The sequence below is a fragment of the Pseudophryne corroboree genome, chromosome 6 (genome assembly GCF_028390025.1).
Source record: "Pseudophryne corroboree isolate aPseCor3 chromosome 6, aPseCor3.hap2, whole genome shotgun sequence".
NCBI classification, from domain to species: Eukaryota; Metazoa; Chordata; class Amphibia; order Anura; family Myobatrachidae; genus Pseudophryne; species Pseudophryne corroboree.
This window is the reverse complement of record NC_086449.1, coordinates 156,915,319-156,943,160: the sequence shown is the minus strand read 5'-3', so window position 1 is coordinate 156,943,160 and position 27,842 is coordinate 156,915,319. Positions and strand designations below refer to the sequence as shown.

Here is a 27,842-nt window from a genome sequence, read left to right as displayed (position 1 = left end):
CTCAGGGACTAGTCATATAGTGGAAGGAGAACACCTAAGGGTGTGTTTATTATTGTGATGTTTTGGGTACTTACCCCTTTTTCTGACTGAAGAAGGGAATATGTCTCCAAAATATTTGTGTTTGTGTGTATATAAAATTTTTCATATTTTAGAAGTTCAAATTTGTGATACAGCGAGACACGTTAAGCAAAAACCCTTTTGAGTGGAAGGAATGATTCCATCTTTGAGCACTTCTGCAATCTGTGCTACACAAAGTATTCACACTACAAATAAACTTTTTTACTTTAAAAAAAATTACAGATAAAAAAAATTCTCCTCATCTCCGTTCTCAGCAAGAAGCTGATCAGCAATTGCTTCAGCTGAGCCCTTCAGTCAAACAATTTAACATGCCCTTTTCCGCCCTTCCTTATCATAAATACAGCACAGAACGGGTAATCTGGTCTTCTTCCTCCTCCAGAAATGGAATACCTGTAGAAGTAAATGTGACAAACACATGAATATCAGATGCAAACATTATGCTCACTGCCATTGCAATGAATATTAAACAAATTCCTAATTAGATGCTGCTGAAGAACGATCTTAGTTCCTTTTGGCAAATATCAATTTTGTCTATGTCATAGGAATGCTGTATTTGGAGAAAACAAATAAGCTTGTATATTATAAATGTGCGTTCTGTATATGTAATATTATTGTGATCATTTATTAGTATGCAGCACTTTCAAGAGAGCATTGAATCATTCACATCAGGGGGCAGACGGATGTGCAATGAAGCCCTGTGTTTAAAAAAAATAAAATACAAAAATAGACACAAATGAATCACCCTGAAATAAGTAACCAGCACCAGTGTTATAGCCCAGGCTGGTTAAAGTGGAGGCAACAGCAACAAAGTTTCGTTGAAAGGCCAAATCTGGGATATCTCTTCTAGCTCCTGCATTAGGTTCTTGTTAAATATCCTCAATATCTAAAGGGTATGCACGCTATAGATATACAGTGTGTAGTTAGACAGAAAATAGGCCAACATCAAATGGTCGACATGGTCATTAGGTCGACCTATGAAAGGCCGGCAGTGCTTATGGTCGACAGGTACAAAAGGTCAACAAGTTTACATGGTTAACGAGACAATAGTCAACACACATATGATCGACATACGTTTATTGTTATTGTTTTCACTTTTTTTAACTTTGTCATACTTTGCCATCCACGTGGACAGCATATACATATAGTAACATAGTATCTAAGGTTGAAAAAAGACAATTGTCCATTGAGTTCAACCTATTTGTGGTCTCCTATGCAGGATTATTTTGTATACAATTTTGACTGATGTTGATGACTGCCGTTACGTTTTACCCCTCTTTTTTATAATAACCATAGTGCGTGACTATGCCCCGTAACCCTGGATATCCTTATCCATTAGGAATTTATCTAACCCATTCTTAAAGGTGTTGACTGAGTCTGCCATTACAACTCCCTCAGGCAGGGAATTCCAAACACGTATCGTCCTTACCGTAAAAAAGCCTTTACGCCGTATTGTGCGGAATCTCCTCTCCTCTAACCTGAGCGAGTGTCCACGAGTTCTCTGTGTTGATCTAACCAAAAACAGGTCCTGCGCAAGATCTGTATAATGTCCCCTTATATATTTGTAAATGTTGATCATGTCCCCTCTTAATCTCCTCTTTTCCAGTGTAAACATGCCTAGTCTTGCAAGCCTTTCCTCATATTCCAGCGTCTCCATACCCTTAATTAGTTTGGTTGCCCACCTTTGAACCTTTTCTAGCTCCAGGATATCCTTTTTGTAGTAAGGTGCCCAGAATTGTACACAGTATTCAAGGTGTGGCCTCACAAGTGATTTATATAACGGGAGTATAATACTCTCGTCCCTAGCATCAATTCCCTGTTTTATGCATGCTAATATCTTATTAGCCTTCTTTGCTGCAGTCCTACTTTGGGTACTACTGCTTAGTTTGCTATCTATGAGGACACCTAAGTCCTTTTCCAGTACAGAATCCCATAATTTTACCCCATTTAGTAGGTAGGTGTTATTTTTGTTCTTGTTACCACAGTGCATTACCTTACACTTGTCTGTATTGAAGCGCATTCTCCATTTCACTGCCCAAGCTTCTAATTTAACTAAGTCATTCTGAAGTGACTCAGCATCCCCCTCCGCATTTATAACTTTACACAATTTGGTATCATCTGCAAAAATTGACACCATGCTCTCTAGACCTTCTGTTAGGTTGTTAATGAAAATATTGAACAATAGCGGTCCTAATACTGAGCCTTGCGGCACACCACTTAGCACTTCAGTCCAAGTTGAAAAAGATCCATTAACCACGACGCGCTGCTCACTATTATCTAACCAGTTTTTGACCCAAGTACATATTGTGCTTCCTAGCCCTGATTCTTGTAGCTTGTAGATAAGTCTCATGTGTGGTACAGTGTCGAATGCTTTGACAAAATCTAAAAAGATTACATCCACCTCTTTACCCTGATCTAGGTTTGCGCTTACTGTTTCATAAAAGCCAAGAAAATTTGTTTGACAGGATCTGTCCTTCATAAGCCCATGTTGATTCCTTTTAAGGACCTTATTGACTTTAAGGAACTTCTGAATACTATCTCTTAGAATACCTTCCAATACTTTCCCCACTATAGATGTAAGACTAACTGGTCTATAATTACCTGGTTCAGCTTTACTTGCCTTTTTGAATATAAGCACTACTTCCGCCATACGCCAGTCTTTGGGAACCATACCTGATATTACTGAATCCTTAAAGATCAAAAATAGCGGTTTTGCAAGTTCAGAGTGAAGCTCCATTAGAACCCTTGGGTGAATACCATCGGGACCTGGTGACTTATTAATCTTTAAATGTTTTAATCGGTCACAGACTACTTCCTCGCATAAATAAGTACCTATCAGTGGGATAGTCTCATTATTGAGATTATGTGTTAGTCCCTGAATTGGGTCCTCTCTAGTGAATACTGTTGAAAAAAACTCATTTAGTGTGTCCGCTATGTCATTATCATTTTTGCTTAAGACTCCCAACTTGTCTTTTAAAGGGCCTATACTCTCCTTCTTTAATCTCTTGCTATTAATGTATTTAAAGAATTTTTTGGGATTCGCTTTGCTTTCCTTTGCTACTAGTTTTTCAGTTTCTACTTTAGCCGCTCTTATTTCCTTTTTGCAAATTTTGTTACATTCCTTATAGTGCTGAAATGACTCTGCTTCCCCGTCAGATTTGTATTTTTTAAATGCTCTCCTTTTCTTGCCCATAAGTTCCTTTATCTTTTTGTTAAGCCACATCGGTTTATGATTTTTATTCCTTTTTTTGCTGCTCGTAGGAATAAATTTGAGTGTATTTTTAGCTAGCAGGAATTTTAGTACCTCCCATTTCTCCGTAGAGTATTTTTTCCTAAAAACAAACCTTCCCATTCAATATCCCTGAAAAATACCTTCATCTTTTCAAAATTCGCTTTGCTAAAGTTTAGAGTCCTAGTTGAGCCAGTGTAGGGCTGTTTATGAAAACTGATATTGAATGTGACCATATTGTGGTCGCTGTTTCCTATGGGTTCCCCTACTATAATAACTGATACCAAATCCTCATTGTTTGTTAATACCAGGTCTAAGATTGCATTGTACCTAGTTGGTTCCTCAATTAGTTGTACTAAGTAGTTATCATTAAGTGTGTTTAAAAACATATTGCCCCTAGCAGTATCACATGAATCGTTTTTCCAGTTTATCTCTGGATAGTTAAAATCTCCCATCACTACTATGTCTCCTACTCCTGCTGCTCTTTCAATTTGCTTTAGTAACAATTCCTCATCAGATACGTTGATACCAGGCGGCCTATAGCATACACCCAATACTAACAGCGATTGTGAAACGGAACCTGTGCTGAGCATAGCGGTAGCAGAGCGAGGCACCTTGCTTGAAGCATGGCAAGTGAGGTGAGCCATGCGAGGGGACCTGGTGCACAATTTGGGGTCCACGTACTCAGATGGCGAAAACAACACAAAGAAAAAGAAAAGATGCAGTCTTGACCGTTTTCTTTGTCAACCATTTTCCTTGTTGACCTTTTCCAGTGTAGCCCTGTTGTACCTTTCGAAGTTTCATAGGTTGATCTACTGATCATGTTGACATTTTGTCCATGTTGACCTTTTCACTGTCGACCATATGTTGTGAAAAAAATATATACTGTATAAAACAAAGTATATCCAGGGCTAAAAAAAAATTAATAATAATAATTCAGCCAGCGGACATCCTGTGGAGATGACAGTTCATTGTGAGTCCTAAGGTGTTACTTAATGGACCTTATGGCTGCACATTGGGCCTAATTCTGAGTTGACCGCAGCATCAAGTTTGTTAGCAATTGGTCAAAACCATGTGCACTGCAGGTGGAGCAGATATAACGTGCAGAGAGAGTTAGATTTGGGTGGGGTGTGTTCAAACTGAAATCTAAATTGCAGTGTAAAAATAAAGCAGCCAGTATTTACCCTGCACAGAAACAAAATAACCCACTCAAATCTAACTCTCTATGCACATGTTATATCTGTCTCCCCTGCAGTGCACATGGTTTTGCCCAATTGCTAACAAACTTGATGCTGCGATCAACTCAGAATTACCCCCATTGCCTGTTGCATCATTGTGCAGCACCTGTATATGGGAAGATGAATACCCACATTATTATCCTTCTGCATAATTGTCAAGACAAACTGGGTAATGACTCACTACATATAAGCCCCTCTCCCCTCCACTAATGGTCACTGACGCTGCAGCAAGGACCCCAGCACACTGTCTGCCACAGAGCAGTGTCATCCTGGGAGCCAATTAATGGGAAACACAGGCAGCTCACAGCACGGGTGTAGTATGGTATGCCGGCGGCCGGGCTCCCGGCGACCAGCATACCGGCGCCGGGAGCCCGACCACCGGCATACCGACAGCGTGGCGAGCGCAAATGATCCCCTTGCGCGCCACACTATTTTATTCTTCCTCCAGGGTGGTCGTGGACCCCCACGAGGGAGAAAAAGTGTTGGTATGTTGGCTGTCGGGATTCTGGTGCCGGTATACTGTGCGCCGGGACCCCGACAGTCGGCATACTGAAGACCACCCCACAGCACAGCACCAATACCTTATACATACAGCATAGGGTATATCTGTTAAATGCAACAGGAGCGTATGTTTCATGTATGAGGTCCTCCGTCTATTACTTGCTCTGTCTTGCAAACAAAACAAAACCAGAAATATGAAAGCACAAAAAAAAGTGTCCCAAGGGGTCCGCCCTTCCCTTGCCCTTAAATGATCATCATCCTACCAATGCTTTCACCTTTTGTATAATTAAAAATTTCAGAATTTAATAAAAAAAAAAAATTAGCTACAAATTTCTAGAGCGTGTTGTATTTTCGCACTCGACTTGCTTTACAACTAGTAGGTTTCTAAAAGAGGACAAAGTATTAGATAATATTTATTAAGTGCTTGATATTGACTTACAGATGGAGCCACACTAATCGTGGCTCCGTCTATGCCTGGGCACGCCCGCCTAGGCGCGCTCATCACAGCATCTGGGGCGCGCACGTGTCCGTGATGCACACGTGCCACATTCACTTTAATGAGAGCGTCTCTGTGCACTCCCGTAGTGGGGCTAGGAGCCGGATCGCCTAGTTCTGAAGGGAGTGCACGTCTGCGATGAAGCCGTAATAAATGAGTGCGGCTCCATCCGTAAATACACATGTAACATTAGTTACCAAGCATACAGGAACTCAAACTGTGACATGTAAACTGGCTGAGTGACTGACTAGGAAAACAGAACTTAACAGGAGCAGTAACAAAACTATAACTTGCAAAAGTCCTCAAAACTGAAAAACATTTAAGATGGCCAGGGCCAATCACTACAGCACACACAAACACACACAATGTGCTGCAGCTGGAAAAGATAATCAGGAGAGCAGCATGCTCCAGCTGACTACCCCAGCTGGGACTACTCTCAGATAACAGCACCTTCGGCAGCTTAGAGGTACTGCAAGCTAGAACACAACAGCAGCACCCCTGGCAGCCCAGAGGTACTGCAGGCCAGAACATTACAGCTGGCAGGGTCATAACAACCAGATGAACATTTCTGTGCCCAACCTAATGGACAGTCCTGTAGGTTTGCTTTCTATCTATCTATCTATCTATCTATCTATCTAATTCCGACTGGGCCAGCTCCGAGCTCCATTCAGTTGCTTGCTGGTTACTGTTATCATTCAGGGTGCTGGGGGAAACAATGTCTCTCCTTTTTTATCTTGTTTAGAAATACCCCTCCTTTTCGAGCACATGAATGATATCATAAAGCTGATTGAGCATCTAGCATTATATATGTCTGTTGTGAGAGCTAGAGAGTTTCCTGCATTAGGAGGAGGTGCAGGCCCTGACATGCCACATGGAGCATTATGGGTTTCTCCAAGGTAGGTAGCTCTTAGCTTAGACATATTGTAGTAAGGAGCCATTATCATGTGGCTCCTTGCTGGTTAATCATAGACCCAGATTGGGGTAATGGAGGTGTGGGGTGTGGTGCCTCTGGACTGGCTGAGCTGGATGGCTTTAGTGTGGCATACCTTTACATTCTATTAACACTTTTCACTTATTATTTTTTTAACACTATTTCTCAATTTTAATTACATTTCATTTTTGTATCACCTTCTCTATAGCTTCGGCTTCCTAAATACTAATTTATTAACACTATAGTTTTTTCACTGGTATGCTGCCCTGGGCTTTCTGGTTTATGCTGGTGTTTTGGGGTGCCACACCCTGCACCCAGATATAGTGCTAGGGACCCCAAATATACAGAGACACCTTGATGCGGCTTTGGAGCTTAGTCACACATTTGCGCAAATATGTGTAACCAAGATCTCTGAATTCTAATATTATGTGGGATTTATATCTGGTTACTATTATCATTCAGGGTGCTGGGGGAAACAAGTCTCTCCTTTTTTGTTCTTGCTTAGAAATACCCCTCCCTTTTGAGCACTTGAATGATATCATTAAGCTGATTGAGCATCTAGCATTATATATGTCTGTTGTGAGAGGCAGAGAGGTTCCTGCATTAGGAGGAGGTGCAGGCCCTGACATGCCACATGGAGCATTATGGGTTTCTCCAAGGTAGGTAGCTCTTAGCTCAGACATATTGTAGTAAGGAGCCATTATCATGTGGCTCCTTGCTGGTTAATCATAGACCCAGATTGGGGTAATGGAGGTGTGGGGTGTGGTGCCTTTGGACTGGCTGAGCTGGATGGCTTTAGTGTGGCATACCTTTACATTCTATTAACACTTTTAACTTATTAATTTTTTAACACTATTTCTCTATTTTAATTACATTTCATTTTTGTATCACCTTCTCTATAGCTTCGGCTTCCTAAATACTAATTTATTAACACTATAGTTTTTTCACTGGTATGCTGCCCTGGGCTTTCTGGCTTATGCTGGTGTTTTGGGGTGCCACACCCTGCACCCAGATATAGCGCTAGGGACCCCAAATATACAGAGACACCTTGATGCGGCTCTGGAGCTTAGTCACACATTTGCGCAAATATGTGTAACCAAGATCTCTGAATTCTAATATTATGTGGGATTTATATCTGGTTACTGTTATCATTCAGGGTGCTGCGGGAAACAATGTCTCTCCTTTTTTTTCTTGCTTAGAAATACCCCTCCCTTTCGAGCACCTGAATGATATCATTAAGCTGATTGTGCATCTACCATTATATATGTCATCTAAAGTACCGCAATCACTTCAGTTTAGACATCACATCACATTACTTAAGCGGCTATAATAAAATCTAATAAATAATAAATGGGCCCCGTTGTGAGTGCTATTAAGGTTATACAGTGGATATTTTATGGTAATGTGTAGTTTAAAAGGGACAACAAATAAGAGGACAATGAGATGGCAATTTAGGGGAAGATGGCAGTTATTAAATCAAGTTGCTACTAATTTATTATTGGGTCTAGTGGGGGGGGGGAAGAGGAACTAAATTGTTAATTTTCCAGGAGAAAGATTCTGCCCTCTCCACAATCCCTGTCCCCATCCGAGACCCCATCACTTGACACCCTCCTTCCCACACCACCATTATCTTATTGGTGGTATGGGAAGGGGGGTGTCAAATGACGCTTCTCTCAGTCCTCCATTTTATTTTATTATTACATTTTATTCACAAGTGTCTTGTAGCCCCGTACATATGGCAGACATTAGAACAATACAGAGTACACAGAACCTAACATTACAGTAACTGAAAACTGAAATAGGTTACAGATAACAATTATCACTACAATTTTCAGTACACACTACAGCTGAGGTCTAAGGAAGCAAAGAAGTATTCAGCTACTAGGGGCAGGCAGCAGTTGGAAGAGGTAAACAGTAGCAAGCCAGTGGAGATGCAGGTATCGACAGTCGATGAATAGGAGAGAGCTGTAATTGAAGTGTGAGAGAAAAGGGCTGTGAGAATTGTTATCATTAAATTGAGGAAGAGGTCCCTGCTCCAGGGAGCTTACAATCTACTAGGGGGAGTGGGGAGACAGACATGTGACATGAGGCGCAAGCAAGCGGCAGGTTGCCTGATGGCAGGAAGTAAGCGGGGGAGAGATGCCCAAGGCATGAGGCACAGGCTGTTATTTCTTTTTCACTACTGTCTATGTCACTATCTGTTCTTACCAGTCCCAGCTGTTTGGGGCTGATAAAATGGGGAGGGAGCTTGTGAATGGAGAATAAGCATATGCTGTTTGTAGGGCATCCCTCCTGCTCGGTTCTACAACAAGTTTCACCCTTGTGCCATGGTCTTAATTTCCACTGTTGCCTTACACCTCTATGTGCATACAGTATATGTATGGAGATAGGAGAAATGTTGTATGATGGTAGGCCAATATGATCAGCTTAGCTTTGACAATGATCCCTCATTTTGCTGGATGGGGTCTATTTGAGTGGTGACGGGCCTCTCCTGCGTACCATTGTGATGGTTTTACAGCTTTTTTCTTTGGCTAGTTTGTGTATGCTGGCTGCTATCTGGCTCATGGTAGAACCATTACAGTAGCTGAAGTGAGCATCAGATCAGAAATGATGCCCTGCTAACAGCATACAGATAAAGCAGCCCTCATCACACCAGCAACTTTTCACAGGTACGATTACATTGCCGTGATTAGCATACCAATACTCACACACACAAACCATTTACATAGGACAGCAACACCAGTTTACTAGAAGTGTCATACATTAGGCATGAAAAGAGTGAATAGGCGGAAACCATTTGTTGCTACTGTTTGGGCGTATGAGCGGCCACTGTTGGATAGCAGTGCCTAAGAGTTATAGCTTGATATCCAAGTTACCGTACTAGTAATTATTTCTAGATATTGTTATCATTAAATTGATGGCCACATTTAATGCCAGCCCTTGTTGTCTGTGTGATTATTTATTAGAGTTTACATTTGTATTACAATGTCTAGTAATGCTGTACATAGCTGACATATAAATCAGGAAACTGAACCCACCCGAATTTAGCATTTTGGAGCATATCCAAGTCTAGGCTCGGGTCTTCCTGATTAACTCGGATCCCAAAATAAGGTAAAACGTCATATTCCCGACATTGGATCTCATGTGTTTTGGATAGAGATGAGCGGGTCCGGTTCTTGGAGAACTGGACCCACCCAAACATTGCAATCCGAGGCGGGATCTGAGTCTGGCTCAAATTTTCATGCCTGACTCGGATCCCAAAATGTGGCAAAACATTATCCTCACGCTGTATTGTTATTCAAGGGGTGCTACTGTGTTGTCAATCAAGGTGAAAGGGTTGTTTTGTCCTCCAGTGTGCTCTCTGTGCCATGTCCATCCAGGGGTGCTGCAGTGTTGTCCATCCAGGGGTGCAGCAGTGTTATCCATCAAGGGGCTGGGGCTGTTTTGGCCTTCAGGAGTGCTCTCCATGCTGTGTCCATCCAGTAGTGCTCTGTCAAACTAGGGGTGCGACCCCAGTGATTTACAAAATTAAAGTTGAAAAAAAATATATATAATTGGAAAATAATATATGTTATACTATTTTTCTGAGATGCTGCCAGTCAGACCGCAGTGTAACAAACACGTATTGTGTGACACTGTAGATGGTCCATACCCAGGTGTGCTTTGGTGTACATTAAGCACCTGTGATCATCAGTCTCTCTAAAGCCCTCCCACCTGCAGCTGCAGCGCTGCCACTGACCTGTCTAAGAGGTAGCTGGGTAGTACTGCAGATTCCTGTGCCTCCTTAGGCTCCTCCGCTGTCATGTCAACAATTTGAACCTGTTGATTTTTTGACCATGTTGATCATATGCATGTTGACCATTTGGTGTCAACATATTGTTTGTCGACCTTTTAGCTGTCGGCCTATCATCCGGACACCTTCAGCAGCAGGGGGCTGCACCAGATGCTTCTTTACTGCTGTGGGCCATGCAGCTGGGATTTCCCTTTCTCCACAGCTGGGGGCTCCGCAACTTCCATCTTTTCCACCTCATACTCCACTGACAGCTGATGTGTGTCTTGCTGTTCTGTAATAATAATACATGGTGTTGTACTGTATATGTTATATAAAAAAAAAAATACCCTTCCATGTGGATGAAGAATTCAGAAGCACGTTCTACAGTAAAATATGCTACTCACAGTAATAGCCATTTTGTTGAAATATTTTAGCAAATTTGAGAAAAATGTGATTCATTTATAACAAACTAAGCATGATCATTTACTGTGACAAGGTGACCAAGTTCAGATTGATACCTACACTTACAAGTAAATTAAATAACTTTACTATAGTTATGCATCTGAATGTGGTCACAGGTCACCTTCTCGCAGTAGATATAAATTTATATTTGATTCAAAATGCCCACTAATAAACTAAATGTCATAGCAGAGATTACAGCAATATAACCTAGTGTAACACACAAAGGTCTTTTTCATTTGAATTTGCTGTCTAAAGTGTGCTCCTCCATTTAGCAGTCATGTACTTGTACATAAATTATGAAAAAATGTGTCTTATGAAATAAATAATTTATTTAAAATGCACAATTTCTGCTTTTTTCTCTTTCTTAGTATTTTTTGCATATTTTCTTTAGGTTCTTTTGTAAAACACAAGCAATTATGGCATATTAGGCTCACATACGGTAAGTTTGTTTTGGTACAATAAATTGGTTAAATGAGCCTTACGGTTACCATCTTTTGACTTTCAGATTCCCAGACAGGGGGAATGAACAGGGTGTCTGTCCCAGGGCCGTAACTAAGAGTGTGCCGAGTGTGCTCGGCCCACCGTGCTTATGGCGCACATAGGCACTGTGGGCGGAGATCCGGAACATCAAACACCCCCCAATGCCACCGCCCACATCCACCGTTACCCGGCCAGCACCCATGATCATCAGTCTGTATGCCGCCACCCGCCTGCAGCTGCAGCGCCACCACTTGTATGTCTCGTAGGTAGCCGGGTAGCATTGCAGCTTCCCATCCCATGTCTGGCTCCTCCACTGGGCTTCCCCTTCTGTGTCTGCAGCATTTGGGCCGGAGGAGGCTGGTGGAAGGCAGCTGCTTCAGGAGCAAACTCTCGTAATGAGCAAAAGGGGACTGTACCTGGCATAATGTGTAAAAGGGGGCTCTACCTGGTAAAATGTGTAAAAGGGGACTCTACCTGGCGTAATGTGTAAAAGTGGACTCTACCTGGCCTAATATATAAAAGGGGAATCTACCTGGTGTTTTGTGTAAAAGGGGAGTCTACCTGGCATAATGTGTAAAAGGGGCTCTACCTGGCGTACTGTGTAATAAGGGTCTCTACCTGGTGTATTGTGTAAAAGGGGACTCCACCTGGCATAATATATAAAAGGGGACTCTACCTGCTGTTATGTGTAAAAGGGGGATTTACCTGGAGTTATGTGTAAAGGGGGCTCTACCTAGCATAAAGTGTGACAGGGGCTTTACCTAGAGTAATGTGTAAAAGGGGTATCTACCTTGTGTAATCTGTGTAAGGGGCTTTACCTGACATAATGTGTAAAAAGGAGATTCACCCTGGCGTAATGTGTAAAAGGGGGCTCTACCTAGCGTAATGTGTACAAGGGTGCCTTTGGCATGCACTGGCCCTATTTTAATTATGGGGAGAGGTGGGGGGACCATTTCTCTTTCTGGTACAGGGCAAAAGTCTAGTTACGGCTCTGGTGTGGCCAAAACCACTGTAAGTTAATATCATTTTGTCACAGCCCCCTCATTCACCTTATATTCTGTGAGAGTCCCCTCATACCCCATTATATGTTTCCTCATATGTGCTGGCTGCAGCAGAAATTGCAAAGTAATTGGTCTTTCTTCTCAACATTAAAAAAGGGGTAATGCTTAATGCAAGTAATGTGTTTTCTAAAATAAAAAGATGTGACCTATAAATATATATGTTACTCACGGTTTTACGTATTTCCTCATCCTCCCCCCCAACTTCTTTAATCTGACAAACTGCATCACCGGGAACACTGTCTGAAAAAGGTTTTGAGATCCAGGAGCCTCTTTAGATGTTTTGTAAGACACACAAGAATAGTCAATGGCTGATGACGCCTACCACCACAGTTGGCCTCTCTGCTGCTCAGCTCTGGCCTGAAGTCGTGGGCAGAAGCAGCAGAGAGGCTAACTGTGATGTGGCTGAGAACTCTATGGTAGCCAGTGAATTTCCAGATGCTGCGTTTCCGGAATTACCGCACCTCCAGACTCCAGACACACACTGTACCCAGATTTCCAGACTGTGCATAGTAATCCCAGATGGGTGGCAACTGTACTGATTCTACGTGCTATTATTTTGTCACATAATGCTGACACTATCTGATTTGTCTGGTTAAATTTTTTTGAGAAGGTACTTTTTATAATAAATCAAGATATTGCTAACCATCCACATTCTAAAGCTGCCCATACAACTAAATATTTATTGAACAATCTGGCTGGTTGGAACAAAAAACTGGTAATGGATGAGAGCAATTACCAAATGACCATTTTCTCTGAAATGCCAGAAACCTGACAAAACAGTTGTTCAGACAAATTGGTTAAATCAAATGGATTTAACCAATTTTTCTGACCATTTTTGTCTATTTTTGTCTATTTTTCAATGTTTGTGAGAAAATGGTCAATTTGCTCACAATGGATGCTCTCATCCATTACCAGATTTTTGTTCCAACCAGCCAGTTTGGAAAATAAATCTTTAGGTGTATGGACAGCTTTAAATGAAGGGGCAGATTTATCATTGAGTGATATTTTTATCACTTGTTTCGAATCATAAATGGGGCTTTGGCCATGGCCGAAACTAGTGGGGGCTAATGCCCTGGGCGCCAGATTCAAGGGGATGCAAGCTGTCCACCACCCAATACTGCCAGATCCTCTCCTCTCCCGGTCATTGGCATACATACAGCAACTATCTCCGTGTGCCTCGCTCCCAGCATCGCTACTGCAGCTTATGTGGGCACATCTATATGGAATATGTCCCAGAGTAAATAGATGTGTGTTTGCTGGGGGAGGTGGGCGGGGCACCACATTACTGCCTTGCCTCGGTTAAACAAGAATCAAAGTTTCGGCCCTGCTTTGGCCATTCAAACACACGAAAGGAGCTGATTGGCTGGAGCACGATTTATCAGTCGTAATGAGTGATAACAAGAATATCACTTGTTGATAAATCTGCCCCTTAACCCCTTTTCCACTGTAGCACGGGTCGCAGCCGTGTCGCCTGACATATTGCCGCGGCAGGGGCTCACCAAACTGGTTAGTGACGCGGCAGGGCGGCGCTGGGAGATCACATGATCTCCCAGCGCCGCCCTCCCATACACTGTGAACGGGAGCCGTGTCACCTCGACACGGCTCCCGTTCACACTACACAGCTTACCGGGTTGAACACGTGTAGGATTCCCAGATCACTTGATCCGGAAATTTGCAGAGGGACCCTTTTCCACTAGGGAAAAACACGGGTAAATGCGTGCCCCCGCGCATTTACCTGTGTTTTAAAAGCTAGTGGAAAAGGGGTAATACATTGTCAAATTATATTTATCACTTATTTTTGTTGAAGTCGAAAAATATTGCAGTACACACATCACGTACAAACTACACACAGACGGCCTCCATGCACGTACTTGCTCTGCCGTGCGTGTTCATATAAGCAATTTGCGTATGGTCGCTCCCGCGGTCCTGCGTATTAGCGCGTGGTATGAGTAATTACAGTAGTGTTTGTAATCGCATGGAAAAGCCATAAAAACACATTACATATTTAATCCAAATAGTGCACAATGTACACATAGTCCCCCTGCACCACACCAATGAGTTACACATGTTTAAATTGTATAAGAACTAAGGGATTCACCTTTACAGGACAGGAGGGGACAGAACTAGGTTATAAGGAGGTGTTTGGTATCCAGCTGTAGGGTATTTTAAGAGCAATATTCCGGTGTTAGTTTGCAGAAGATCGCACGCTCCTGTGAATAGTTATACGCAGGAGCAGAATATAAATATTAACTGTATTTACTGTACACTTGATAAGCGGCGGGAACCCAGAGGAGACCATCTGCAAGTGCACCTGGAACAGACATCGCCCATCTATTCAAACTGACCTATGACCTCTCCTGTACTGTAAATGACCATCCCTGTGTCCAATGGATAAAGAGATTACAGGTCCCATTGTGTTAGGTTTTGGACAAATGTATAAATAGCCAGCTGCAGGCCAGGTCACTCTCTCAATCTCTGAAGATCATCAACCTTGATGATTGAGGACCGGACCGGGAAGCGCAGGCAAAACCAAAACATATGTACCATTGACTGTAGCCACTTTCTTATTGTATTGTATTGTTATTGTAACCCCCTGCTAGTAAAGAACCGTTGGTGGGTCAGATCCCAACATAGTCTTTGAAATACAAATTGGTGTTGTGTCTCTCTTTCCCTGCTAGTGTTATATAAGTGTAATCTAGTCACATGTGTAGCTGCAAAGTGCTCACGGCGTGTCTTTGTGTGTGTATGCACCGCATGTACTTTGTACGACCATCGAGGCATTTGTACGCAAAGTGCGTACATGGTACAAGGCTTTGTATGCAAACTGGGTAAAAAGTACGTAGGCTAAGGATTGATTACAGCGGCCGCAGCGGCTCCATTTAAAATGTATTGAATGTCTTTTTAAAGTGCTGCTTTTAGTCCTGTAAGTAAACCAACATTTACATTTTAAATCTAATACTCTGACCTGTTTTATTATTATATTTTGGAAAGTAAAGTTTCTCAAAAAAGTGCATTGAAAAATTCAGAAAGGTTTTTAATCACACATCTCTTCTAATCTTCTTTGTGAGAGCAAGGCATCAACACGTCTGGCTGCGTGTGGTTTAGATGGCTCCCTGTCTTTGATGTTATCTGATAGAGCAATCCTGCCTTAGGAATGTGAAGATTTTGCACCATACAATCCTATAGCTCTTTCATTTAAATCTATTGCTAATAGTTAACCTATCCTGAAGGTACCTAATCATATATTTTATCAGGATGAGCACCTCTACTATAGTGAAATTGCTTGCTTGTTTTTTGCTAATGTTTATTTTAGCCTTTTCTTTTTAGAAAAGTCATCAAATTAACAGTGGCAATCTTTAGTAATTTTGACATAGGTCACAATCAAAACAACCATATTTGGGACCAGTGCTATTAAAATTAGTAATGAATGACATTCAATAAGGCAAAACAACAACAGACATGATCAAAGTAAGTATATATGTATTTAATAAAAAAAAAAGCATATATGGAAAATAATAAAAATATCACATACATTTCACATATAAAAGCAATAAAACAAAGTATAATACATTTATATATAGACTGGTAAAGCTGTATAACATGACATTCATGAACTCCAATATACTGTAACTGTAGTAGAAAGCAGTCTTAAAAGGATGCAAATTGAGCTGAGACTAATCGAATTAGTAAAATGTAATATACTGTACAATCAGTGCCAGATTACCAAATAGCCAGAGTTGGCATCGGCCTATGGGCCTCGTGCCTTTTAGGGGCCCGGTGACAGCATGTAAAGAGTAGTTGGCCACCTTATAATTAAATGTTTTTCCATGATGACTGTTACTGTACTCCTTCCAATATACCTACTACATTTACAGCTCACACACACCCCTGCCAATAGCTGTACAGTAGTTCTCTAGGCAATGATATTTTTACAACTCGATTGCCCAAAATATGCTCATCGCAGAAGAAAATGCTAGATATTGGAGGGCAATTATCCTATGTGAGTCTGACTTTGCAACCATATTTTGTCTAGCTAGATGTGGTAGTGACATGACTCCATAAAGTGCCTATATTTACTGTATCAAATAATTTTGCAGTATATTACCTGAAAGTAGAGATGAGCAGGTTCGGTTCTCTAAGAACCGAACCCTACCGAACATCATGTCTCGAGCCCGGCTCAAGACTTCCCGCCAGACTCGGAAACCAGAATGAGGCAAAACGTCATCATACCGCTGTCGGATTATCGTGGGTTTTGGATTCCATATAAGGAGCAATACGTCGCCGCCATTTTCACTCAAGTCCTGGAGAGTGTAGCGAGAGGACGTGTCTCCTCAGTGTCTGTGTGGGAAAGTGGTGTGGCGACCTGCTCTTATGTGTCATTCCAGTGCTGTCTTGTACTGCTCAGTCCAGTGGTGGTGTCTTGTGCAGCATCAGTCCAGTCACAGTGGTGGTGTCCTCTGCTGCCATATGTCCAGTGCTGCTGTATAAGTCCCGTGCAGTAGTGTTGTGTTGTCCTGCATCAGTCCAGTGGTGGTGTCCCTGTGCTGCCATAAGTCCAGTGGTGCTGCCGTATAAATCCAGGGGTATTGCCGTATAGGTCCAGTGGTACTGCCGTATAAGTACAGTCCAGTGGTGCAGCCGTATAAGTCCAGTGGCATTGCCGTATAAGTCCAGTCCAGTGGTACTGCCGTATAGTCCAGTGGTACTGCCGTATAAGTCCAGTCCAGTGATGCAGTCGTATAAGTTCAAGGGTACTGCCGTATAAGTCCAGGGGTACTGCCTTATAAGTCCAGTAGTACTGCCATATAAGTCCAGGGGTACTGCCGTATAAGTTCTGTGGTACTGCCGTATAAGTTATGGGGTACTTCCATATAAGTCCAGGGGTACTGCTGTATAAGTCCAGTGGTACTGCCATATAATTCCAGTCCAGTGGTGCAGCCATATAAGTTCAGGTGTACTGCCATATAAGTCCAGTGGTGCTGTCATGTGCTGTATATCATTTACTCCAAATAAAGGGGTTGTTAATATTGAATCCAAATAATTTTAACAGGGTTTGCCCTGTGTGGTTTAGGGGTATGCTCTTCTGTGCCGCATATTGTTATATAAATCCATCCAAATAAAAGGGTTATTATTATCCAAATTATTTTTACAGGCTTTGCCATGTGTGTGTGGTTTAGGGGTACGCTCTTCTGTGCCACATATTGTTATATACATCCGTCCAAATAAAAGGGTTATTATTATCCAAATTATTTTTACAGGCTTTGCCGTGTGTGTGTGTGGTTTAGGGGTACGCTCTTCTGTGCCACCAATATTGTTATATAACTCCGTCCAAATAAAAGGGTTATTATTATCCAAATTATTTTTACAGGCTTTGCCATTTGTGTGTGTGGTTTAGGGGTACGCTCTTCTGTGCCGCATATTGTTAAATAACTCCGTCCAAATAAAAGGGTTATTATTATCCAAATTATTTTTTACAGGCTTTGCCGTGTGTGGTTTAGGGGTACACTCTTCTGTGCCACCAATATTCTGCGTGTATTACATCTGGGCAAATTCCAGAATGTCCCATGTTCTGCACACACAATTAATTTGGTGGTGCAGAATTTTTTGAGTAATGACAGGGGCGTGCAGGAGATGCTATCAGCGTCCCGAAAAATTGTGGGCCACTTTCGACATTCAGCCACTGCGTGCCACTCCTAGATGGCCAGGTGTTTGTGCCGCACACTTGTGTCGCTTAGCTTAGCAATCCAGCGACCTCGGTGCACCTCTTTTTTTCTTTACATCATGTGCTGTTTGGGTCCTAGTTTTTAAAACTGCCATCCTGTCTGCCACTGCATTACCACTCCAGATGGGCCAGGTGTTTGTGCCTCCACTTGTGTCGCTTAGCTTAGCCATCCAGCGACCTTTGTGCACCTCTTTTTTTCTTTGCATAATGTGCTGTTTGGGGCCTAGTTTTTAAAACTGCCATCCTGTCTGCCACTGCAATGCCATACCAGATGGGCCAGGTGTTTGTGCCTCACACTTGTGTCGCTTAGCTTAGTCATCCAGTGACCTCGGTGCACCTCTTTTTCTTCTTTGCATCATGTGCTGTTTGGGGACTAGTTTTTTCAAGTGATATCCTGTCTGCCACCTCAGTGCTACTCCTAGACAGGCCAGGTGGTTGTGCCGCCCACTTGTGTCGCTTAGCTTAGTCATCCAGCAACCTTGGTGCAACTTTTAGGCCTAAAAACAATATTGTGAGGTGTGAGGTGTTCAGAATTGACTGGAAATGAGTGGAAATGAATGTTACTGAGGTTAATAATACCGTAGGATCAAAATTACCCCCAAATTCTGTGATTTTAGCTATTTTTATGGGTTTTATTTTTTTCAAAAAACATTCAGACCCAAAACCAAAACCATAACCCAAAAGGGTGGTTTTGGCAAAACCAATCCAGATCCAAAACACGAGCTGGGATCCAGATTCAAAACCAAAACACAAAACACGAAAAGTGCCCACTGCACATCTATACCTGAAAGCAGACTTTTTGGGGATACACACAAATATTAAGGATTTCCCAGATGTACTATGGAGGGATTGCATTATAAAACTACAATATATGCTGCATTCCCGACATTTCCGACAGCAGCCGCAGCCGCCAGAGGATTCTCTAGAGGCTGAGAAGCTGTCAGATTTGCCAGGCTCCGGAAAGCAAAGTCCTGATCGGATACCATTGTGTCCAGGTGGCGTTGCCCCATAGTATGCTATGGTATACTGATTTACAAAAATTTTTCGGAGAGGGTGCCTCTCTGTCACCCCCTGGTGAGGTAAATTCATGGGAAAATAAATTTTCTATGCAAAAAATATTCATCACACTGGCATTAAAAATACGAATTATGATAAATATTCCCCTAAATCCTCTACTCTTTCCTCTGCGACATGCCACTCTAAGGCAACAGTCTACCTCAGGGGTGGCCAATAAGTCAGCAACAAAGAGCCAAGAAAATTATTTGGGCATGCCAAAGAGCCGACACCATATGCACGCCGAAGGCATGCGTGCAAAAATGGGTCCTCGTCTTGTGCCCGTTAGGTCACACCCACTATAAAATACACTGAAAAAGCCAGATCCAAAATAAATACATAGAAATGGACAAATCCACAAAAAATACATTTTAAAAGCCACATCCACATAAAATACATTAAAAAAGCCAGATCCAAATAAAATACATTTAAAAAGCAAGATTAACATAATACACTTGAGTTCCCCCATGTGTCACTCCAGCCCCCCATGCCACTGTAGTAGCCCTTCATGTGTCCAGCAGCCCCTGCTCCAAATCCGAGGGGGTCCATGCTGTAGTCCCACTCTGCTTGCCAGTGGGTTCTCACATAGGGGCAGATGTATTAACCTGGAGAAGGCATAAGGAAGTGATAAACCAGTGATAAATGCAAGGTGATAAACACACCAGCCAATCAACTCCTAACTGTTAATGTACATATTGGAGCTGATTGGCTGGTGTGTTTATCACCTTGCATTTATCACTGGTTTGTCACTTCCTTATGCCTTTTCCAAGATTAATACATCTGCCCCATTGTATCCGGCTCCCTCAGTCCACTTAGTGACGCTGGCACTGCGTGCCTGGCTGGATTTTTTGCGGTCACCTGACCTCAAATGTCAGGAGCCACATCTGAATGAAGAAAGAGCCACATGCAGCTCAAGAGCCACCGGTTGGCCACCGCTGGTCTACCTCTCCTTACTACTAACCCTGATCTCTTTTGCTTCTCCTACAGAGAACAAATAAATAAAAAACAAATGATCACCAATACATGTTAAACAGACAAAGAACGCACTAGACATAACAAAAATCATCCATCAGCTTCTGACAACACTTCCCATCTCCTCTTCCTGCCCTGTCAGGTATGCTATGTAGTCATTACATTATGTCAAAATGGTCTGAATGTCGGCACTGGACTCAATCACAATGACGACATGGACATTACATCAACATTGTGAATATTGCTAGTCAGTTCTAGGGTTAGGCTGCACAGTATTTAGGGTTAGAGTAAGGTTAAGGCTACAATCACCTTAAATCCTATGCCAACATGCTGATTGTCAACATAATGTCTGTTGATACAATGTTGACATTCTGGTGTCAACATCCTAAATGTTGACATTTTATACCACACCCACTGCTACTACTAGAATACCTATTAACTAATGCAGGCAGATCACTTTGGAGTGTATTAGTGTTTCTGAGATGGTCTCCCGTCGCCAGTGATTTGAATGTTAGCCCTCCAAAACAGTGGCTCATAAATACGGGATCTGAATGATAGGTCGATAGTACTAAGGTGGACAGTCAATAAATCGACCGCTATTGGTTAACATGCATTAGGTAAACATGGACAAAAAAATCAACATTGTCAAAATGTCAACGTGGCAACGGTCGATGCAGGAAAATGTCGATATGAGGTTTTTTTACAATTTCCCCCCTGGTCATTTTATGGATAACACAACAAACAAACAAAAAAACAACAAAACATGATGACCTTTCCTGTGTCGACCTTTTCTGTGTCGACCTTTTCTGTGTCTACCTGTTTACCATGTCAACTTTCCTCCCATGTTGACAGTGTGCATGTCAACCTGTTGGGGTCGACCTAGACACCGTTGACCTTTTCTCAGATCCACACCCACCATAGCTGAGCCTGTCACTGTAAATACAACTGTTTGGATCTCAGAATTTATTTATTTATTAACAGTTTCTTATATAGCGCAGCATATTCCGTTGCGCTTTACACTTAGAACAACAGTAATAGAACAAAACTGGGTAAAAACAGACAGACATAGAGGTAGGAAGGCTCTGCTCGCAAGCTTACAATCTATAGGGAAATAGGCATAGATACACAAGGATAGATGCTACCTATTGCATAATGGTCCACCAGATTGCTAGGTTCTTAATGGGTTGTATGATGATACCCCACAAAGTTATCTAAGTGTCAGGAGGGTGTGAGCCTAAAGAAAGACAAGATATGTGATGTTATGAATACTCTACAGAGGATGTAATTAGATAGGGAAGCACTGAAGGTTATGTGGGTGGGTCTGGAATTTGATAGGCTTGTCTGAAGAGGTGAGTTTTCAGGGAACATTTAAAGGTTTGGAGACTAGAGGCGAGTCTTACTGTGCGTGGGAGGGCATTCCACAGAGTGGAGGAAGCCCGGATAAAGTCCTGTAATTTTGAGTGTGAACAAGTAATGCGTGTGGATGAGAGACGTAGATCTTGTGCAGAGCGGAGAGGTCGGGTAGGGAGATATTTTGAGATGAGTGAAGAGATGTATGTTGGTGCAGTTTGGTTGATAGCCTTGTATGTGAGTAAAAGTATTTTATATTTAATACGGTAGAATACCGGTAATCAATGGAGGGACTGACAGAGCGGATCTGCAGACGATGAACGTCTGGCAAGGAAGATTAGCCTCGCAGCTGTATTCAAAATGGATTGTAGTGGTGAGAGCCTATGTTTGGGAAGACCGGTCAGGAGACTATTACAATAATCAATGCGGGAGATAATGAGAGCATGGATTAGAGTTTTTGCTGTGTCTTGTGTAAGATAAGGGCGTATTTTGGATATGTTTCTTAGATGTATGTAACATGATCTTGAGACAGATTGAATGTGGGTAACAAAGGACAGTTCAGAGTCAAGAATGACACCTAGGCAGCGAGCTTGTGGGGTAGGGGTGATTGCAGAGTTCTCAACAGTGATAGAGATATCAGGTTGGAAACTACTATTGGCCGGTGGAAATATAATTAATTCTGTTTTGGAAATATTAAGTTTGAGGTGGCGAGATGTCATCCAAGATGAAATGGCAAAAAGGCATTCAGTGACACGGCCAAATACAGATGGTGACAAATCAGGGGAGGATAGGTAGATTTGAGTATCATCCGCATACAGATGGTACTGAAATCCGAAAGAGTTGATTAGTTTGCCAAGAGATGTGGTATAGATAGAGAAAAGCAGAGGACCTAGGACTGAGTCTTGCGGTACTCCAACTGAGAGAGGTAGCGAAGGAGAGGTGGAATCAGAGAAACGAACACTGAAGGAGCGATTAGATAGGTTGGATGAGAACCAAGTAAGGGCTGTGTCCTGAATACCTAGGGATTGTAGTGTTTGTATGAGAAGAGAGTGGTTAACAGTGTCAAAAGCAGCAAAGAGATCAAGGAGAATAAGTAGAGAGTAATGTCCTTTAGATTTAGCAGTGACCAAATCATTCACTACCTTAGTCAGTGCTGTCTCTGTGGAGTGTTGGGCACGAAATCCTGACTGAAGTGGGTCCAGTAGGCTGTGTGAGTTAAGAAAGTGTGTGAGGCGAGTGTAGGCAAGTCTCTCCAGTAGCTTGGAGGGGCATGGGAGCTGAGAGATGGGACGGTAGTTAGAGAGAGAGTTTGGGTTAGAGTTTTGTTTTTTCAGAATGGGAGTAATCACTGCATGCTTGTATAGAGAAGGAAAGATACCAGTAGACAGGGAGAGATTACAGATTTTCGTTAAGGTTGGGATGAGCACAGTAGACAGAGCTGTACTAATTTGTGAGGGTATAGAGTCAAGGGGAGAGGTATTAGAGTAGGCAGATGAAAAGAGTGCAGATACTTCATCTTCAGTTGTAGGATCAAAGGAAGAGAAGGTGTTAGAGGGTTCAGGCAGGGAATTGAGCAGGTCACTTGCTGTGGAAGAGCATACCATTTCATTTCGGATCTTGTCAATCTTGTCCTTGAAATAGGAAGCAAGATCTTGCGCACTGACAGTGGCTGGTGGGTTAGGTGAGGGAGGGACAAGAAGTGATTTAAATGTATTAAAAAGTCGCTTGGGGTTAGAGGCTTGAGCAGAGATGAGAGATTGAAAATATGTTTGTTTGGCAGTGTCCAGAGCATTACGATAAGAGTGGTAGGTGGTCTTATATGTGAGAAAGTCACTTGAACTACGAGATTTACGCCACTGGCGTTCAACTTTACGTGAGAGTTTTTGTAAGTGTCTAGTGTATTTAGAGTGCCACGGTTGACATCTAAGTCTACGTGGAGTGTGATGGGTAGCTGGAGCCACTTCATCAAGTGCTGTTACTAGAGTTTGGTTAAGGTGTGACACAGCAGTCTCTGGAGAGGTGAATGTAGAAATTGGTGAGAGCAGTGGTTGCAGAGAGGTAGATAGTTGTTGAAAATTAATAGCGTTAATATTTCTGCGGGTAAGAGGTGTCCTTGTAGACTTTAGGGACATGGAGTTTGAAGTAATGGAGGAGAGCATGCATGTGATAAGGTTGTGATCTGAGAGAGGGAAAGGAGTGTTAGTGAGTTCAGAAACAGAGCATAGTCTGGTGAATACAAGATCAAGGCAGTAGCCCTCCTGATGAGTAGGGGAGTCAGTCCATTGGGAGAGGCCAAGAGAGGAGGTTAGAGAGAGTAGTTTAGAGGCATGGGGAGATTGTGGACTGTCAATAGAGAGATTGAAATCACCCATAATGATGGTGGAGATGTCAGAGGATAGAAAGTGAGGGAGCCAAGCAGAAAAATCTTCCAGAAACTTTTTGGGTTGCCCAGGTGGGCGATAGATAGCTGCAACACGCAGAGAGAAAGGGGTGAAAATCCTAATAGAGTGTACTTCAAAGGATGTAAATGTGAGTGAGGGAACAGGTGGTAAAACGATGTGCGTGTAAGATTTGGACAGTAATATTCCAACACCACCTCCTTTGATGTTACCAGGCCTTCGGGTGTGTGTGAAGTGGAGGCCACCATGTGACAGTGCTGCAGGGGAGGCAGTGTCTGATTGTGTGAGCCAGGTTTCTGTTATAGCCAGCATATTGAATTTTTTTGCTATGAAAAGGTCATGAATAGCTGTTAATTTGTTGCAAACAGAGCGTGCATTCCATAAAGCACATTTTAGTGACTTGGAGGTAGATGGGAGACAAGTGATGTTGATAAGGTTTGTTGATTTTATATTCCGTTGTGAATCAGCTGAATGTGAGCGTGGTATGTGGATGGGACCTGGATTTGGGGATATGTCACCAGCTAGTAGAAGCAGAAGAAGAGAGAGATAGGTATAGTTGGGGGAGGTGTGTGATAGTTTCTTATGGTGACAGGTAGAGGATGTGACAGTTAGTGTACATAGATAGGTTAAAAGCTCATGAGTGTTAATAAGAGGGGAGTGGATTAATGAGGCTGCAATGTGTACAGAGCGATACATAACAGGAATAGTGAAGGACGATGTCATTTTATAGAGGATACCATGAAGTGCTATGAGGAAAAACAGTTTGTGGAGCATGGTGTTTATAAAGAGAAAAGTATAGATTGGAAAATGCTTATGGAAATTGTTAGTTAAATGGTAGATTTACCTGCTTTCCAATGTTTTTCAATGTTTGTTCAACTGTTGGTTTAACTGTTCTTTTTAAAATTTCCTAACTTTGTAATTTCCAAACTTCTGACAACTGCCCCGCAGACAACTGCCCCATAACTGAATGCTAACATATACTAGTTCTAATTTACAAAGGCTTCAGCTGAAGCCAATTGGACATCTAATCAAAGGGCTTATATTACCCTGTGTTAAGTAAACACCAGTCCATGTATGCTAATAAACTCCACTCCACTGACCAACATCTATACAAGAGATAATATCAGCTATAAGCAAGTACTAATATTCTACAAATACAATTACATACACTGCTAAATTTTACATTGGTGTGAATAGAGGTCAAGAGTTATAGTTTGCAGGAATCATCAAGCAGAAATCACATACATTTGAAAATACAGCTGAAGATGTCTGTGGGTTACTGCAGAGGTGTAGGGATCAAGCAGAAATCACATACCTGTGAGATGAAAAGATATATAGAATTTGCTGGTGATTTGCAGCAATTTCCAACCCATCTATTATATACAAATTAAAATCTGTCATTTTGTCCTTCTGTCTATTTTTCTATACAAATCCCCAGTTTACACGCGAAAAACGTGAAATTTCACATACAAGTGTATTAAAACATGGCGGACACAACTAAAACAATTTGAAATCCCTAGCACCCCTAGGGGGGCAGACAGCAGCACAGAGTATATCAGGAGACAGCATAACTCCGAAATTGCTGGACCCATGTACTCAAAAATTGGTAGACATATGCCTAACAATCTGCCAACAAACACTGTGGGAGGAAGACACCCCTAGCACCCTTAGGGGTGAGCCAGCAGCACTGAGTATTTCAGCAAACAGCATAACTCTGGAATGCCTGCAGCAATTTACAACGAACTTGGTACATATATGATTTACACTCTGGAAACAAACACTATGGGGGTCAGACACCCCGAGCACCCCTAGGGGTGGGACAGCAGCACAGAGTATGTCAGCAGCCAGCAAAACTGTGCAAGACCTGGAGCATTTTACACCAAACTTGGTACACATCTGACTTAAAATCTTGGAACAATTTCTGTGTGGGTTAAACACTCCTATCACCCCTAGGGGTGTGACAGAAGCACAGAGTATTTCAGGAGATAGCAAAACTATGTAAGGCCTGGAGCAATTTACACCAAACTTGGTACACATCTCACTTACAATCTGGGAACAAACTCTGTGGGGGTTAGACAACCCTAGCACCCCTAGTGGTGGCACAGTGGCACAAAGTATTTCAGGAGACAGCATAAATGTCGAATGGGTAGACCACTTTACAACAAACTGGGTACACATATGACTTACACTAGGAAAAAAAAATTGGGGGTCAAACACTGCTAGCACCCCTAGGGGTGGGACAGCAGCACAGACAGAGGTGTAACTCTGGGAGGCAACGGAGTCATCTGCCGCCGGGCTCCTGCTCTGAAGGGGGCTCCTCTCCTCCCATTCTGTGACACCATTGAAATAAATTAATTGATAGCTGGTGCTATCTTTTCAGTGGCTGACTTCCTCACTGGTTCTTGCACCTTACAAATCACACCCTTTTTATTATACTGTAAATACAAATTTTACAAGTGTCCTACCCAGGATTAGAACCCCCAACCTATTACACTGGAAGCAGATGCATTACTGATGGAGCCAGTGATCGCACTGCGCCCCAAAAAAAGTGGGTCCCAGGGACCCCTCACTTTTTAAAATTGGGGTCCTACTGGTCCTTTTCTGGGTCCCATCGGAATGAAGATTTTTATTAATCTTATTTGGACACTACAAAAGTGTTGCAAGGTGGGGGGATGGAGTGACAGTGCTGCTGGGCTGCATAACATGCAGGACACCCTGCACCAGAGCTGTGTAACTAGACATTGTGGTGCCCTTTGGCAGAAAGTGAATTGGAGCCCCAGACACTTCAGGTGGTGCGCGCCGAAGGCGCGCTCCAAAAATTTAGGGGCGTGGCTTCATGGGGAAGGGGCGTGACCACATAATAGTGCCAATTAACATTACACCACACCATAGTGCCGCTTATACACATTGCACCAGGTAGAACCTCCTATACACACTGCGCCAGGTAGAGCACGTTATACACATTGCACCAGGCAGAGCACATTATACACATTGCACTAGGCAGAGCACATTATACATATTGTGCCAGGCAGAGCATGTTATACACACTGCGCCAGGCAGAGCACATTATACATACTGCGCCAGGCAGAGCACATTATACATACTGCGCCAGGCAGAGCACATTATACACATTGCGCCAGGCTGAGCACATTATACACATTGCGCCAGGCAGAGCACGTTACACAGTTTGCGCCAGGCAGACCACATTATACAGTTTGCGCCAGGCAGACCACATAACACAGTTTGCGCCAGGCAGACCACGTTATGCAGTTTGCGCCAGGCAGACCACATTATACAGTTTGCGCCAGGCAGACCACATTATACAGTTTGCGCCAGGCAGACCACATAATACAGTTTGCGCCAGGCAGACCACGTTATGCAGTTTGCGCCAGGCAGAGCACGTTATGCAGTTTGCGCCAGGCAGAGCACGTTATACACATTGCGTCAGGCAGAGCACGTTATACACATTGCACCAGGCAGAGCACATTATACACATTGCGCCAGGCAGAGCACGTTATACACATTGCGTCAGGCAGAGCACGTTATACACATTGTGCCAGGCAGAGCACGTTATACACATTGCGCCAGGCAGAGCACGTTATACACATTGCGCCAGGCAGAGCACGTTATACACATTGCGCCAGGCAGAGCACGTTATACACATTGCGCCAGGTACAGCACATTATAAACATTGCACCAGGCAGAGCACATTATACACTTTGCACCAGGCAGAGCACAGTTCATGAGATAGTCGGGGACACTATGAATGGGGAGGCACCGAGCAGGATGGGAAGGGGGCAGAGAGATGGTGGTGGGATGCGGGATCACTAGGCAGTAGAAGGGGGTTCTTGCTGAGGGGCAGTGAGATGGGGGCAGAGGGCTGGTTGGGGGGAGGGAAGAGGGAGTTCATGAGATGGTGGGGGACACAGGGCTGTATGGGGGGACACTATGAATGGGGAGGCACTGAGCAGGGTGGGAAGGGGGCAGTGAGATAGGGGTGTGACACTGGGTTGGGGGGGTGGATCAGTATGTCTGAACTGATTGGAGTTTAGATGGGAGGGCAGTGAGATGGCACAGTGGACTGGTTGGGGAGGGAAGGGG

General features: G+C 42.9%; 1 long non-coding RNA gene across 1 annotated transcript in view; it reads right to left on the bottom strand.

Moving 5' to 3' along the window:
• Positions 1–257: 257 nt before the first annotated feature.
• Positions 258–27,842, bottom strand: part of LOC134935077 (uncharacterized) — a 52,746-nt gene continuing 25,161 nt past the window's right edge. The window contains exon 2 of the long non-coding RNA XR_010179881.1: positions 258–468. This is a non-coding gene — a long non-coding RNA (uncharacterized LOC134935077). The remainder of the gene's footprint in view (positions 469–27,842) is intronic.